Below are 17,582 nucleotides of genomic sequence, written 5' to 3'. Positions count from 1 at the left end.
GCTTTTTTAAAGAACTTAATTATGCCCACAATTCCTTAATCCAGCCACTCAAATTAGATTAATATCATAGTAACATCAAGGGCTAAAGTTAAAGTAGTGACTTCTACAGGAGCACCTGTAACAGGCTAATAACCTAGTTTGAGTGGCTTCATGTTTCAACTCTCCATCGGGTATGAATTGAAGTTCAACATTATCGTTACTGCTAGAGTCCAAATGATGACCATACTTCACAGAAAACACGCTGCTTCCCGTCACAAGGCAGATGTTGAGCCTCACCCAACAGGATAAAAGCATTAGAACTCATTAATCTGCCAACCTTTCAAATCTTCTGTCACTGTCAGAAACGCTGCATTCTGTCAAATCTACATAGTTTTCTTCAATCTTGGTTTGTTGTGGACAACCATCTGATAGGTCATCTCTGCAAACTGTATGGAAAAGGGCAAGCAAATAAATACGTAAATACATTGGCTGGACTGGACAAAGTCGGTGTATTAATTCAATTAAATTTTATTTATATAACATATTAGGATTTTAAACAAATGGCTGTGATTCAGCAACAAATGCATAGCTTGAAGCAAAGGAATCCTTTGAGGTAAACCGAATGCCTATTCAGTTCCAAACCTAACATTAGCATGACACAGGACTACAGTGAAAAAACTTCCTTCAGGCCTGGGACACTTCTTGATGGAAGCAACCACAATTCCTGATGGGAGCATCCACTCTTGTTATGCAAATAACAGCAGTAACTTTCCTCCATGTCTCTTAGAACCATAAATACACTGCAAAACAAAGACAGACTTTACAATATTACGGCCCTCAACAAACAGGGCTGTCTAAGAAATGCACAGATACACTCATCCTGCTATTCTTAAAACCTTATCAGGGGCACCAAAGGATAGCTGCCTTTTTAGGCAGTGCCCTTTAATATCCCTGCAGTGTGCAGGCTATGCATGCTCACTACGCATGCTAATGAAACTACCACGGGATCAATAATAAATAGAGAATATCTGCATATCGATAATCATTTTTCATTTTGGATGAAAACGGGACAGTTGTTTCATTGTCATCAACTAAATATCTTTGGGACGGTGCAGTGGGTCAAACACTGTTGTAGTATGCCAACTCGGTAGAAACAGGCTGTGCACTATTGAAGGATCAGCTGCTGCATTAGAAAACCCGTTTGACTACTAGATCATACTAAAGCAGCAGCTATAACATTGTTTTTGTGCATTTCAATAACTACAGGAAGGAAAAAACTTTAGAGCACGAGTGTGCGGCAGGTGAGAATAATTGAGTGTAATTGCACATCCTTTGCAGCAGACTACTATGAAGGCAACTGGTTTCCTGTCAGCTCTGTAAGTATGACAGTACACTTCAGTGTGAACTGTACCACACTAAACGCAGCTACACAAGCACTTACTGGCTGCTGTGCGTGTGCACAGCTGCCCGGAGGCTTTCATCAGATCATCGTTCTAGTTTAAAGTAGGAAGGCAGGAGAATCTTGGCTCCACTCACTCAGTTGTTAGGCTTTAAGAAGTTAAATCATACTCATAGGTAGCTTGGACAGAGCATGGTATATTTCCTCTGCACTCCACCTCTTTGCTCCCGTCTATTTCATCCACTCGTGATGCCCTTCGATCTATTCCTGAGTGGAACCTTCAGTCAAGGAAAAAACAAGCCCTCTGACATCTTCAGCTTTGTTTTTACATTCTGTACCACTTCCTGTGCCATTTCGGTCAGAGCACGAGCAAACACAAATGCAGACATAAATGCAAACACGTGCATGAGACCCAGCTGTCACTGGTGAGGGAATTAGGTGAACGGTCAGTGTGCTGCTTTAGACACCAAATCTCATCTAAGGATGAGGTCTTTAGCCTTCCATGCACACCCAAGTTCAAAACAAACGTTCAACTTGCATCACAGGCACTATTGCATCACAGACCAGAAAACTTAATAAATGAATGAATGGTATTTGACAGAAAATAAATCATCTTGGCTCATACGTATAGTACATAGTTTTCCATCATATTTATCTAGACTGTTGATAAAACTATTATACATGCATAACTGGGCATTAAGTGGCTGACATTTAATTCAATATTCACCTAGACTGATGAAGAGATTAGTGCAGCTATACACAGTGACATCGCCACTAAGCAGCCTCGTCTGCCTTCAGTAAAATGTGGTGGTTGCTATGTCTAATAAGTTAACCATGAGAGTTTCTACACAACAAACGCAGCGGCGTATTGAGTGACAGAATGAGAAAGAAGTACTGACATAAGAGAGCTTCATTTATGTGGCTTTGCAAGACCACACTGATTTTTATCAGCGTTTTCAGAGGTGACAGCCAGTGCATGCGCAACCACTGAACAACAGAGGTCAGTCTGAAGGGAGACGACTTCAACAATGAGAGAAAGTCATTCCTCGTCATGCAGCCATACCATTCGTTTCCCCCACAAGTGGTTCCAAGTACAGCGTAAGTGGATGTTCAATACTGAAAAACAAATGGAAAGTATCCAACTGTTTATTTGAATTGAATTTGCATGCTCTCATACATGCTTGTTATCAAATAATATAAATACTTCTAAAACATCAGAAATAGCATTTTGGACATCTGACACAGTTTTAAGAGGGGAAGGAAAAGGCTGTTGCTTTGTTATTTTCTTTTCTTGAGTGTTGAAACTCCAAGCAAAGCATGTGCCAAAATAAAACCTGAGATAGTGTCTAAGGACTTTGACCTTGAAGTGGCTGACAGTTTCCAGTTTAACCACAGTGAGAACGGATATGAAAGGGTTTGGCTCTGGCACTGCTGAAGGGAGCACGCGAGCCTGTGAGTCAAACAACATAATTAACAGTTCCACAAGTTCCACCTCACCTGAAACCACAAGTAATCACGGAGCCGTCCTAACACGTATAGCTTTAGCAGAGTTGATAAATGAACTGGCGATCACCAGCCAGGCTCAGGAATTCACACCGACTGTGCAGCTCTGTCAAACCACAATTAGCGAGGCCAGCCGTTCAGCCAAGCCGAAACAGCAGAATATCACTGCCAGGCTAGTGCAACTGAACGGCCTCGCAGGCATCCAGCAGCATTACAGAGGCATTCGCTGTACTGCGTTATAGGTGGGTTCCCCTTTATCACAGAACCCCCAACGCTAACTTCAAATGTAAACACTACCAGGGCTAAAGTTCTTACAGTACTTCTACGCAACCATGGCTAGAAACAGATCCGTGTATTTAAAGTAAGTATCTTACCTAGTTTTATTAATAACTAAATATAGAATACACATGAACACAGATACGGTTTCACAGCATCATGTGACGTCAATGTGCAGTCCAATCTGTCCCTACAGGTGAGGCAGCTGATAAGTTTTACCAGTGTGAAAGAAGGCATGTGAGTCAGTTGATGACATCACCTGGCATAAACTTCGGCTGGAATGAAAACCTGCGCTCAGGCCTCCATGGTACACCGTGGCCTTTTTGTGTTCAAAATGAAAAGTCTGTTTTAATTGGGTTTTGTTTTTAGGTAAACAAATCAGGTTAAGGATTTAATGGAACTTTCCCTCTGCTGATCCACAGTCAGATCTGAGAGTGTACATTTTTTTTTTTACACATTTTTTTAAAGCAACAACAAAACACCCTTTTTGCTTTCATTTCTGTTGACTGATGGAACATACGAATTTCACCAAAAAAACCCAAATCGCCCGGCGTATGCACGGTTAGCCTGAAGTAAAGGAAGGAAGAAGGGAGGGAGATTAGCCAAGAGCAGTTCAATGCAGTTCTGTCTGTGCCGTCGACAGTTTGGCAGCTAAACTGTCTGTAGCCTCCAGGCTTTACTACAGGAAATCTCTGCCATGTCAACAACACCATGTTTCCTCTGAGACACAGACAGGCATAGACAAACAAAACCAAGCCAAAGAAACAAACTACACGGACGGCTTAGCAGAGGCAAGCTAACCAGACACCTGAAAAATTGAGTGATCTCCCTCTTCCTCTGGAGGACACGTGTGCGCCCACCCACCTCCCATTACCACTACGATCTAAGCCACTATAATTTATACCTTTGTTCCCAAATGGAGGACAGCATGCAGGAGCTGGCTAGCTGTGTGTGTAATTACGCTCAAGTGAGGGGATGCAGGGCCGTGTGTTTGGGGCTGGGATTTGAGGCCCGGAAGGAAGGAAGAGAGAAGAGGCGAGGGGTGGGGGATCAAGAGAGTGAGAAAGAAAGACGCAGTGAAGCTCGAGAAAATCTGGTTATTTTACGCACGGCTGCTTTGTTAATGGACGGTTTGTGTGTGCGTGTGTGTGCGTGCGTGTGTGGCGCGCAGGGGGAGGGGGTGGGCAACAGGGGTGGGTCAGCAGGAAAGGGCTGTGTTTATCCAATCTGTTCCCTGCCTTTACCATGTGGTAGGAAAAACCACTGGCCGGCTCTCAGTCTGATCCCAGAGGACATACAGGCCGAGAGACAGACACTAGAGAGAGAGACAGGGGGAGAAGAAGTAGGCCACAGGGGGTGGCCAAGGAACCTGCTAGTGGAGTGAGTGTGTGTCTGTGAAAGTGCATGTGTTCACTGAGCTAAAGAACCTGTTATATGGTTTTTGAAACTGACTCTGTCTAGTCTCTGGAAATCACTAGCCTAAGAGTCTATTAAATAGACAATATTTGAAGTCTATGATCTCAATGAGGCCACTACAACAGAGAGACAGAATGTATGTTTGTACTTATTATATCAGATAAAAGCCTTACAAATGATGGGAATCCTTTCACAGTCAGGGTTGATTCCAATAACGGTGCAAGTCAGGATCTTCTTTGCCTTTAGGCTACAGGACGGCAGGAGAAGAATGAATAGAGATGATGCTTTAATGCACTTTTTTTTTAAGAGACGCAAACACAAATACATCTACAGAAAGTGAGCGACAAAGAAAAGAAGATCATGGACGTCAGTAGGCAACACCACAAACTAACCTAAAGTAATCCCTAGAATATTTGAACAGAAGCAAAAGTTTTAAGATGATGCCACATGATGCATCTTTGCAGCTGTGGTTGGTGCTTGTCCAAGTATTCACTGCCAGGGCTTCATCACCAGTTAAACTTCTCCATAGACTAAACAAACATTATTGCTGTGAGCTGGCAACAGATCATAGATATAACCTGTACAAACAGTACTCGTATGAATACGGTTGAACCTAAATTTGATTAATCTGTAATCTGGTGTAACGTCCTTTCCACATCTCACTACAACTTCTGCTTCCCCTACCGGCCTGAATCACAGCCACCTGCACTTTAAGACTGTTGTACCGACGGCCACTGTGCACAACGCATTTATTTTAGGAGAAACCTGACAAACTCAATATGAAAATCTAAATGGAGAGGAGATAAAGAGTTGCCAGTGATGGGGAAATTGTTGGTCGGAGATGCAAATTACGTACCACTGTGCTACACTGTCACTGCTACGAGCTCTGGGGAAACCCCTGCAAACACTTGTCAAATATTCAGAGTGGTAGACTTTTCAAAAAGGATTTGACAGTAACTGGGAGTTAGCTGAGTTTGTTCAAAAAACACCAGTGGTTTTTTACTGTTCTGAGATTTGTCACCCCTGTGCAGAAAAAGGAAAAAGTAGTTTTGGAACCCTTTCTGAGCAACCAGAACATCAGAGGTATCAGAGGACTTTCCTAGTTCTCAGTCTAGATTTGAATTTTTATGGGAAATATGAATAAGACACGAGCTTCTAAAGACTTCTTGTAATGAATTCCCCACAAAACTGAAAACAATTATCCTTTATGCAAGAGCAAACAGGAAGGCTCACACATATCGACTATAGACCAGGCTCACTAGTGTGCTCCCCCCACGCCTGCCTAATCAATCACTACTATTGACATGCCCTTTTAGACCAATGGGACAGCTAGGTCTGGAGCGGGTCCCAGGAGATAGGCTGGTTCCCCTCCCTGCCCCGCCTGCCTGACTGCTAACAACCAATTAACTTCCAGAGTCCTTCCTATAAAGCTGCGGGGTAACTTTTCCCCCGGGACACACACCCTTTTTTCAGGGTCAGTGTGATCTACAGGATCAGAAGTGCTTCCGTTGCAGATTTCGATTCAAAACTACAGCTGAGCAGATTATTCAGCAGGATGAAAACACAGCTGCTGGCATTTTGGGTCATTTGAGTATTATAAAAAATGCCAACATTAGCTACGAGTAATGTACAAAATAAGCAACAATATCATTTAAGAAGATGGGAGATAGCAGCATGTGTACTCGATTGCTCAAGACGACAGATCTTCAGCATGTGGTTGCCATCACTTCTTTTTTACCCAGCTCTTTCCTCCCTGACCTTCCATCTCCATCTTCTTAACTGGATGTTGATTCCACACGCAAACAGCACTTAACCTTTCATCAGCCATGTGAATCACTTGAGAAAGATGGTGATGGAAAACATAGCGAGATGTGCGGATGCCACAACAGTGCCATTTAACCACAGCATGTGCCAAGAGACTGATGAGATTTTGCAGCGCTGGCGCCACTTTTAAGCAATAGGATTTATCGGGAGTGGACAGCACAAAACTCCCACATATTTCCAGTGGAAAGCCCTTGTGTTTACCCTTGCTTATTTTTCCCCAGCAGCAGTAAGGTTACAATGGAGTAGAGGGATCAAGAGAAAAGACAGGCACGTCTAAACTAGCAGAGGTCAATAATAGATTAAAAGGCGCACACGCATATGGGTCAGAGATGTACTTGACAGGCCGTCTCCTCCATCACACACATACAGCCCACACACAAATACTTGAGAGCTGTATTAATGCCAGCCTCTCTTCTAGGCACAGCACTTGGTCCAGAAGGCCCTCACTGCAGGAGGAGGATGGGGGGATGGGGGAGCCAAGCACAGAGGAGGAGAAGGAGGGGGCAGAGGGAGAGACAGGTGAGAGGGAGGGATGAGGGAGAGCGAGAGAGACAGTGATGACACTCGGTTTTGAATGTCACCACGGTGCTAAAGACCCCCGCTAACCTTTTGGCTGGAAATGAGAGGACTGGAGGGGAGGGTGGGAAGGAGGGAGGGGAGGAAACGACAGGCAGGCAAAGATGGAGAGAGAAAGAAAGCGAGGGAAAGGGTGAGAATGAAGAGCAGAAAGAAGAGGAGGGTGGCTCAGGCTTGGGAGTGAGTGAGTGAGTGGGTGGGTCGGTGGGTGAGGGGTGGAGCGGTAGATGGCAAAGATGAAAGAGATGGAGGCAAACAACAGCAGCACTTCTCATCTCTGCTAACAGGGCTGCCATCCACGACACATGATGATAGGAGACAAAATGGCCACCCTAACAAACACCAGTGCGCTGGCTCAGACACCCAACACCGGCTTTTTTAACACTGAACTGTCCTCGGCACCACACCACCGGGTGCTACTGTACCTACTGACAAGTAAGCCTTGCAACCAGTCTCTTCAATCCTCAAAATACAGGTGTGATTCTGGTGAAAGCGAGGGAATACACCATATCAGTACATATAAATTATGTCAATTAGCTGGCCATGGTATCCAAAGACCAATAAACATCTTTCACTTGATAAGAGCAAAAGGAGGCCACGAAAAATGTGGTCCTTTGCCTTCCCTCGTCAACTTCCAGTTCAAGAATAAAGAGTTTAACCATAATGTATCTGCAACAGTTAAGTGTGACACAATACAAGTATTAAAACACAATAGATGTTTTTGGGCATCACTTCTCCCCATAAACAGAGTCGTACTGCAGCGCTTGCTTAGACGTAGTGTACTGATTGAAAATGGCACTACTGATCAGTTGGTGAAGGCCAGACTCCAGAATGAAGAAATGACCAACGCAGCTGAAACTTTATTTCTGTAAATGTGCCCTGGGTGGCAGGTTTATCTGGAAATTAGCACTCTATAAAACCCTGTGGAAACACTGACAGGGGGAAAAATGACTTTGAGGTTTAGAGGCACTAGTTTTATTGGTGAGCACAACTATCCATGTAAACAGCAAACTAGTTATCGTAGCGGTCACCACGACACCAGTCAAACATAAACCATCCAGACTTATTGATAACAATGGAGAATGAACAGTGTAGAAGTGCCAAAACATTAAAGACATGTATGTTTTCAACCTGTTGAATTTAACATTGACCCTGGTTACCCATGGTAACTCCGCATGCACGCACTGGGACAAGCACAGGCTTCCTGCATTCTTCAGCACACACAGGATCGTTTGCATGGGGGAAGCTTGACAGTTAAATTCAACGACAGATTATCCCGTGATACCATGATTAGAATAGTGGGTCAACATACATCTGGGCATTAATAGTTTCACTCTAGTCAACGCTCAGCTATGCTGACTGAGGCAGAAAACTTCTTTTACACAGAGTCACATACATTCATGCCACACTTGGGATATGATGATTTGCCAACAGATGAGAGTAGTAACATTTTTTTTTGTTTTGCTTTAGGAAAGTAGCAGGAGCTCATGCATCAGAACTAAATATTTAATTCACACATTTTGCTCAATTCTTCGTTTCTCAGAATCTCTTCAGCAAAGGTGAAAAGTGCACAGTTAGTATGAGCCACAGCTACGGCAAATCTGCCGGGTTCAAATAAACTGGAATTATCTTTTTATTCAACCAGTTAGTAACTTTACTTCACACTTAGTTGAGGTTAACGTTGTATCAAAGCTGCAAATTACTGACCACAGTAAGGAACTGGTTTATTCCTGCCTATGTTGCAAACAAATCAGAATGTGTAAGTGACCTTTATCACCTTAATAGGGTGTATGCGAGTGCTAATGCATCAAGTCCAACATAAACATCCTGTTTGGACAGTAGGTGTAATGGTGTAACTGAAAATGTGCTTTTTATAAAAACTTCCTCTCAGCCCCCAGAGAGCTAAAAACCTCAGCTCCTCACATGCCCGACTTTTATTCATATACAATATACAATCCCATGTGAACATTCAGCAGCCTTTCATCTGACACGCTACATCACAACATGAACCAGGTTTAGATTAATTAACATCATTTCTGGTTACTTTCTAGAACAACACTTGAGGCACGTGTCTGTCGGGGTCAGAGGTTTATGAGGGAATGGGATTCGCAGCTCTAAGTCAATGTACCGAATGGGAATGTCACACAAATTTGATAAGTTGATCAAGCATTAAAAGACCTGCCACAAACTGTTGAGCAGACTTGACTGAGATCAACAGAACAATAGCAGAACATGGGTGTGTCAACAGTGTGATAAAAAAACAAATAAAAAAATAGTGCAGCTAAAATTAATTTGCATTCACTTTGACAGCACTAATATAAAACAAATGAATACAAAAAGGCAATGAACATGGATTAGCAACAGGCAAAACAAGTACGATGAGGCGGGAGGGACTAAGATGTTACCAATGCCCATTTTCACTAGTACAACAATGTCAGTTTTGTCGGACATGTTGATGCTCTTTACAAGCCAAGCAGATTCTTTCTGAACCTCATCTGCCTCTCCTCATCTATCCATTTTTATTATTAGTCTTCTTAATCTGAGCTAAGTAAGAGAGTCGATTTAAAGGTCAATAGATGATGGCATATCATCAGAAAAGTTCAAATAACCAACACTGACCAAACCAATGATTCATAGGTCAAAACAACAGGGTGCAGCTTATTCAAAAACATGACAAAGTGATGGACACCTGTTCCAGTCAAACAGTCCAAAAGTTAGAATGACTGAATGAACAGGGCAACGACGTGCACGTTCAAGGGCCGTACATGTGGAAAATGAGCATTACGGCATGGACATTACGCTGGAAATCTAATCACATTATTCTGTGAAATCTTATTTATCAAGGGTATCTTGATGTTGGTTTTCATGAGATGCGAGTCACTTTGCTGCGTGCTGCATATGTGGTCAATGTCCACATGGCTCTAGGGCATGGTGACAGGGATTTCATTGACTGTGGCTGAAGGAAAAAAGAAATTAGAAATCAAAACTTCTAAATACAAAGCTTTTAGGTCTCATGGCATAAAGAACAAAAGATGAACAGATTTGTCCTTTAAGATAGTTCAGGAGACCATAATTTGCTTAGAGCAATTGAATAATCAATTTATCTTAACTGGGTGATATGTTACTTTAATTCCTACGCCAACAGCCAAAGTGAAGATAAGCGGCTCCAAACTTACAGAAAAGCTGGCTTGTTTGAAACAAAGGACTAATGCTTATCTATCCAGAGCAACTTTAAAATGCATCTAAAACGTGACATTTGATAAGAGCTGCCACAACAGAAGAGTCAAAATGGGAAATTTTATCTGGGTGTCAGAGTTCCAGCTCAGTCCCAACCAGCTGCCTCTGAAAAACCAAGGCAGCCTTCTGGCTGAAGGGGGAAGAGTGGCTCAACTTTAACCACAAGAAAAGAAGAGAGTCAAATGGGAGGGAGACCAAATAGTACTGAACATCTGTTGTGTGCTGTGTGTGTGTGTGTGTGTGTGTGTGTGTGTGGGTGTGTGCGTGTGTGGTCGGGGCCTCTTATCTCTCCCCTCCGTGGCCCGCTAAACATGACTAGCTGCCATCTTGGCTCGCACACACAAGGTGGTGGGGGTAGCAGCTCCTGGTTCCATGGTAAATATGAGGAGAGGAAAAAAACGAACTAGCGGGTCTACACGACCGAGTCAGACTGAATAAAACCACTACGTGAGAATGAACGACAAGACTGCGAGTGTGTGTTTGGGAACCGAAGCTTAAGCCCCCACCCCCAGAGATTTTAGCGCAGCCAGAGTTGCTTGAGAGCGGCAGGGTGACCATTATGCAAGTTGACCGATTACAGAACACATAATGGAGAAAGAGGGCAGGATAGCGCAAGACACGCACGCAACGAAGTCAATCTGTAAAAAGAAAAAAAAAAAAGGACAGCCGTTCTGTATCCCGTAAAGATATGTTCCTCCAAGTGAGGAGAAGTGCAAGGGCACCGGCAGGTGTTCTGGGCTGCATTTTCTCCCGTCCGCACCGAGTAACAAGTGTAGCCATAGTGCTTTCTAAACTTCGGTCGCCGGATACAATGTAACCACTGCAACAAAAACTGCCATAACAAAAAAACAAAACACGGAAAAGAACTAATGAGGCAGAGTCACTTTTCTTGTTATACTCAACAATCAAAGTGAAGCGAAAGATGCGTAAAGTTGATTTTCTAGTGAAAAGCCACGCGTCGACCGATAACCGCCCCGAGCAGGTTAGTAGCTAGCTCTGGGAGGGGAGGAGGGGGTAATGAGTGGTCTTCTCTAGTACACAATGAGGATGAGAGGCTGGCTAGCAGGCTAGCTGAACTTCTGCGTCCTAGCACTGGGCCAACCTCCAGCGGCTAGCACGGCTAATTAGCCTATCAGCGATATTTCGCACGTCGTTCCGGACCATGGAAAGACTCGTTCATCGCGGTTTTATTCGAGTAAAACACTTTGTTTCGTACCCCAGAGCTCTATACCTCCACAAAATTAGTTTTGAACATTTTAATAAGTCTTGGTAACACAAAGCGTGGCGGAAACATCGTGAAAAACAAGGTTGTATGGAATGACCGCCTGGCCTCACAGCTTCCCCCCTCCCGTCCTCCTGCTCTGTCCCTTCCGTCCGATATAACTAGCGACTACTACACACACACACACACACTTCAAACTGCTCTCTTTCGATAAAACACGCGTATTCAGTGCAAATCCTGCAGTTATTCGTACTTTCATAAATGAACATTTCAATTCAAGTCATGCAAAGCTTTCTTCGGCGATATCTGCCAAGTATTCTCCGCTGGGAATCTCCCTCAGAGAGCTGCGCTCATTCAGCCAGCCAGTGACTCACCTCTACGCTCGAGCCACCTCGTGTCTCCTAGAAGCTTCAACACAATTAGCTAACAGGGCTAACCCTCATCCTTTAAAACTGAATTAAGTCAACATTTCATATTACAAAAATACAACAAGTTGTCAGGGAAACGGGCTCGGGAACGGAGAAGCTCTCCGTGCCGTGGTGGGATTTTTTCTTTCCACTTTTCAACTAACTACTGGGACTGTTGTGCGTCTGTGTGTGTGAGCGATGCAGCGGGTGGCAAAGCTAAACTTGCTATTGTTAGCATGTCGGCATGGCAGCTACATGGACCTTCAATGACTTTCTGCTGAAATGAGAAATTAAAGCAGATGCGAAATAAACCGGCAGTGTCTATGATGATCTTTTCAGTAAGTTACCCCCGAAGGTAATGCCCGTCGGGATGAGAACCACGCTCGCGGTGGATTACAGTCCGATTGCACTGAAAAAGTATGGAAAACTTACTATTCCGAAACAATATAAAGGGTTTAATTCAGAACTAGAGTAGACCACTACACTCGCGCTGAAATCCGCTCGAAAAAAATTAATTGCATTAATTGAAAACGGGCATTTGTAAGCTTACCCAACAAGCTCGGTCACTTCGGCTTTTTATCAAATCAACTCCTCGTTAGTAGGGTTAGTATCTCCGCTTGCTGGAAAAAAAAATCCACCGTGGTCCTTTTCAGTTTGAAATATAAATAAACAGAAGAAAAAAGTTCAAGTTTTTTGCTTTTCATGAAATATTTCTCCGGCGTGTCTCGCATCCGCGACCTCGCCGACTAGTGCGCGTTGCTCTTCTCTCCTTTGTGTTAATTTCACTCAAATCGAGTTTAATCCGATCGATCCCTCGGCTGGTCGCGCTCCCGAGTCCTCCCCTCCAGACACTCGCTCACCTTCCTCGGCCAGGGGGGGCGCGCTCCCGAGGACCTCTCATACAGATAAACAGGCGGCGTGCGCGGTCACTGACCCTGCCGTGCCCGTATGACGCTCTCGGTGAGTTCTCGCTTGTGGATGTGAACAAACACAAGGGCGTCCGCTGCTGTTTATAACTATCCGTCGGAATAAAACAATTTGATTGTTTTGTAATATTAGACTACTTGTTATGGGAAACTGCAAAACAACGGAGGTCGCGAATCTCTTTATAAGCCCTGCATAAACCGACAACTTGGCCAGGGAAAACGTTCTGATGACACGTGTTTTCAGATTTTTCACGGTGTTTTTTACCTATTTATTTATGTGACACGTCGACGCATAATATGCAGATGTATATATTTCGACGTGTTGGATGTAATATTTATATTAGATGGCCCACTTTGAGTTTTGGGGTTGATCTGTATCTCCCTGCTGTGTGTGTGTATGTGTGTGTGATGACCAGGGACATCCAAACAAATGGTGAGGTGCTGAATAAGGATATGACACAAATTGTAAATGCATTTTTTATTTATTTATTTTATCAGTTATATTGCCATTGAGCCTTTGGGGGAGATATTCTCAGATGAATCCAGTACTCTTGTAAATAGCACGTGCTGATTTGGTTGGATACAGGTTTTGGTTGTCACTCTTTATTGGACGGTTTAAATTCAACAGGAGATAAAATCTACACAAACAATAGACAAGTGGACTGATAGCAAAATCCCAGGTGTTTTTCTCACTTTACTTGACTTTTTGGGCAAACACCCAGGACCTTCGCCTCGGTAGCCATCTTATCTCCTTAAAGGCGCCGTTGCTGCTTTTGAAATGGAAGAACTGCGCAGCCAACAATAACAGTTAACCTTATTTGAATGTTTGTGTGCTGACACAAGGGCACGGTCGGTTGCATAATGTAAAATAATCTGTTGGATTAGACCTATGTCAGCCTTTCTTCTCTGCGTCATAAATTCACTTCGCTGAAATAAACGGTGCTGTCGTACTTTCTATAGAATGTATATGGAGTGGAAGACAATTCAAAGAGGAGGATTTGCACGGGGCCGGTTAAAAGGGAACTGCACTGATTTTACAACAAAATCAGTTTCTGGGTGTTACCAGAGAACTCCCTTCATATGGTGAAAGGAGGTGTAAGAGACCTGCAGCGTGAGCGCTTTTGGGAGTAAGAATATTTCTCGCAGTCTTTTCGGCCAGTGACGGTGAGGCATCTCAGCTGCAACCTTGGTCGTGATGTGTGACGAAACAAGTCACTGTTGTGCCTCAAAGCTCACGTCCAATCCAGGAGCCCTATGTCTTGTGGATTTCAACTATTTTCGAGCTGATATCCTGTAGTAGTAGTAGTAGTAGTAGTCCCGCACAAGTACAAAAAGAAGATGGTTCCTTTGTTCATCTGGAAATATTGTTTTATGTCTGAGACCATTACACAATACTTAAAATGCAATAAAAGGGCAGTAGGGACATACGATAGATAGATAGATAGATAGATAGATAGATAGATAGATAGATAGATAGATAGATAGATAGATAGATATCCTGAGGGTAATAGTAGACGCACTAAACCACTGTGGTAATGTAATGTAGTCATTTTTTTTATTGCTTCAGACTGACCAGAAATGATGAAATGATGATGCAGATTGAGGGACCAGCAGTAATGCGGATGTCCCTGACACAGCCTGTAATTTTCTTATCATAACAATCTGGCCCTCAGGAGAGAAGAGGCCTTCACACACACACACACACACACACACACACACACACACACACACACACACACACACACACACACACACACACACACAATCTCTCCCTCACAGAAGACGTACTTTCTGTCCTAACTCTCTGATCTCTGTCTACTTTCTGACTTCCTTGTTTCTGCAAAAACAAACTTAATATGATTACATATTTTGTAAGCTGTGCTCTGTAGAGAGCACGGAGCACGAACGCTACGATTCTAAATGAAGGCCCACGGTCGTGCTTTTTTTCTCATCACCCATTGGCCGTGCAGTCCAGACATTATGCACTCGGCCGGCTTCCTTCAGACAGCCCCCAGTTTCTGCGCATTTCGTTGTGTTTTGAAAACCAGCATGAAGAGACTTGAAAGCCGCTGGAGTTAGGTAATCGTCCGCTGTGCACAAAGTGTCCCGTCAAACCTACGCTATCTTGTGGGATTGCGAAGTTGAAAATGCAGAAGTGAAAACCGTGTCAGTAAAAGCTTTACATGCTGGTGAATTTGCAGTCACATGAGTGATTATTTGCCTCCGTAGACTGCACGCACCCTGTCATTCTGCATGCCTCCGCCGTGTTGGCCTGCATGGTGAATGAACTGGTTTTCCCTGCTTTTGAATGTACAGTGGGTGACACTTTTGAGGAACACTGAGATGCATGTCACTTATTTAGCAGGAACGATTGCATGTCTGCATGTGTCGGCTAATGTGGACCTCATACCATTCAACATTTCCAGGAATCTGCCTCACAGAGAAGAACCTGATAATGATTCTGGGTCACTACTCCTCAAACATTTGACCAGGGCTGTTGACTGTGCTCATACGTTCTTTCTGGTACCCGATAATGGAAGCCCTTCATTTGCTGGAGTGCTCTCACTTTACAGCGCTGTTCTGCCGCGTTTTAGAGGAATGTTTCTTTATGTTCATGTGAAAGTTAGCAACTACTTTGCAGATTAACATTTTACATGCAAAACATGTGATCAGCTCAGAAATGTTGAAGCAGTGGTACAGGTTAAGCCCAGGGTGTCAAACTCATTTTAGTTTGGGGGCCACATTCGGCCCAATTTGATCTCAAGTGGGTCAGACCAGTAACACAACAGAATAATAACATATAAGTAACGGCAACTCCAGACTTTTTCTATCAGTTTTAGGGCAAAGAGGAGCAAGTAAATTAGGTGAATGTTTATATTTAATAAAGCATCCTAAAAAATGAAATTTCTTTATAAAAATAAGTACAATTTGGGCAGATTGCTATCTGCTGTTTAGTTCTGGGTCTCTGTGGTGTGTTCTGTCCACTTCTCTGACTAAAACAGTGGATACATTAGAGAGTTCTTTTCAGTGAAAAACTGCAGTGTTTTTTCACACAGCAAGTTCATGCTGCAGGCCAGATTTGACCCTGTGGCGGCCTGCTTTTGGCCCTTGAGCTGTATGTTTGACACATAACCAACAGTATATAAAGTAGTTCAAATGATCATAAAGTGAAATATAACAACATAAAGGGGAACAAAGTTCTTTGTAAATATACTTTATGTGATCTATAATTGTAAGTATGTTTAGTGCTTAGTCTTCTTCCGTTTGCAGCGCAATTGTTTCATTTTTTTTTTTTTTTTTTAAATCTGTTGTTCCTGTCTTCGTCACATTAACTGGCAGAGCTCCAAAGCTCTGCGCTAACAGGCCACATTAATGTCTGTCCCAAGGACAATATTCCACTGTTGTCTGATTAATACTACAATGGTGTGATTATTGCTATCAAGCTGCAACGAGGACTGAGATGCACCAGATAACAAGACTCCACGGTGACGCTAGCAGCTCCACATTAGGCGCAGAGTATCACGATTTCAAGGAACAAAAGCAGAGTTGAGAACACACCTGAGCTGATCTGGTTATGTGATGTGTGGGATGAGAATAATGGAGCTCATTAGGACGCTGTGGATGACAAATCGCTCGGCAACAGAGCTGTTCTTTTGGTATTTTTACTCCATAACTTTGCACCATTTAACACCTGGGCAATGTTATGCAGCAATGGAGCAAAGAGATCGTATTCATTTTATTTCTCACCCTGTCTCTGTGGGGTTTTCAAAAAAGAAGAAGAAGAAATGCTCATGTCAAGAAAAAGGCAATTTCTACATTTTTGAACATTCCTTTGAATCCCACTCGACATTTAATAGTCTTAAGGGTGTGTTGGATTCAACAGTGTGCACTCAAAAGATGCAAAATTAACCACAGATTTGCTGACTGAAATTTGACTTTATAACATCTTCTTTCAACTCCAGCTTTAAATTCGTAACCCAGTGTGCAACTGAAATAAAGCGTTACAATTTTACATTTGACTTTAGGGCTTGTTAAACCAAACTGTAATTAATCTTTGCTAGAAGTTAGATAGATGTGTGCGTTTTTCTTCCTGTTTTCTGGACGTGAAATCTCTAAAAATAAAATGCAGCCAGACGGCAGTCCTGCTGAACACTAACCAGCCTTGGTGAGCGTGGTAGCAGTAGCTGCTGTCTTTCTAACCAGTGAAACAATGAAATGAGTTCATTTAAAGATGCATTCATGACACTAGTTTAACTGTTTGAATAGAGGAGCATTTTAACAGCGGCTGGCCTTTAAACTGATTCAGAAGATTCAGTCCAGATTGAGATCACGTCTACAGAAAGAGGTCTAACAGCAACCTGCTTTGGAATCTTATTACCCGTTTGGTCTTTGCCCTTACTGAGGACCCGGTGTGGATCTTAGGTTTGGCCATATGATTCCCAGCCCTTCTGAATGCCCAAGGTGTAGGACGCCCCTATTGGTGTACGAGTGTTTGAATAAGAAACAGAAGAAGCAGACTGTCAAAAACTGAAGAAGAAACATTTTATTTGTACATACTGGTATCCCTTATTTTAATTCATCTGACAGTTCTCAACAATCACCCACTTAAAAGGCACAGGAGATAAGGTTTCACAATTTAGAAACCAGACATGCATAACAGCATCTGCATGAAGACAGACAAAACAGGTCTTACCTCAGAACAGTTGCTCTGTCTGTATGCCTTCAAACATAAAACCAACAAATGGGCCATGTATATATTTTACCTCTGGCCTAAGGTAAAATATATATGAATGAAGTATGCTACATTAGGATGTAAT

The 17,582-nt window shown here is 43.0% G+C and overlaps 1 protein-coding gene across 1 annotated transcript in view; it reads right to left on the bottom strand.

Moving 5' to 3' along the window:
* The window catches only part of chd7 (chromodomain helicase DNA binding protein 7), a 61,264-nt gene extending 48,563 nt beyond the window's left edge, over positions 1-12,701 (bottom strand). Inside the window, exon 1 of the mRNA XM_047588495.1 lies at positions 12,390-12,701. The gene's annotated coding sequence lies outside the window, so the exon portion shown is untranslated. The remainder of the gene's footprint in view (positions 1-12,389) is intronic.
* Positions 12,702-17,582: the final 4,881 nt, after the last annotated feature.

The sequence above is a fragment of the Mugil cephalus genome, chromosome 7 (assembly GCF_022458985.1).
Source record: "Mugil cephalus isolate CIBA_MC_2020 chromosome 7, CIBA_Mcephalus_1.1, whole genome shotgun sequence".
NCBI classification, from domain to species: Eukaryota; Metazoa; Chordata; class Actinopteri; order Mugiliformes; family Mugilidae; genus Mugil; species Mugil cephalus.
The sequence above is the reverse complement of the archived record's forward strand: the minus strand, read 5'-3'. Positions and strand labels throughout refer to the sequence as shown.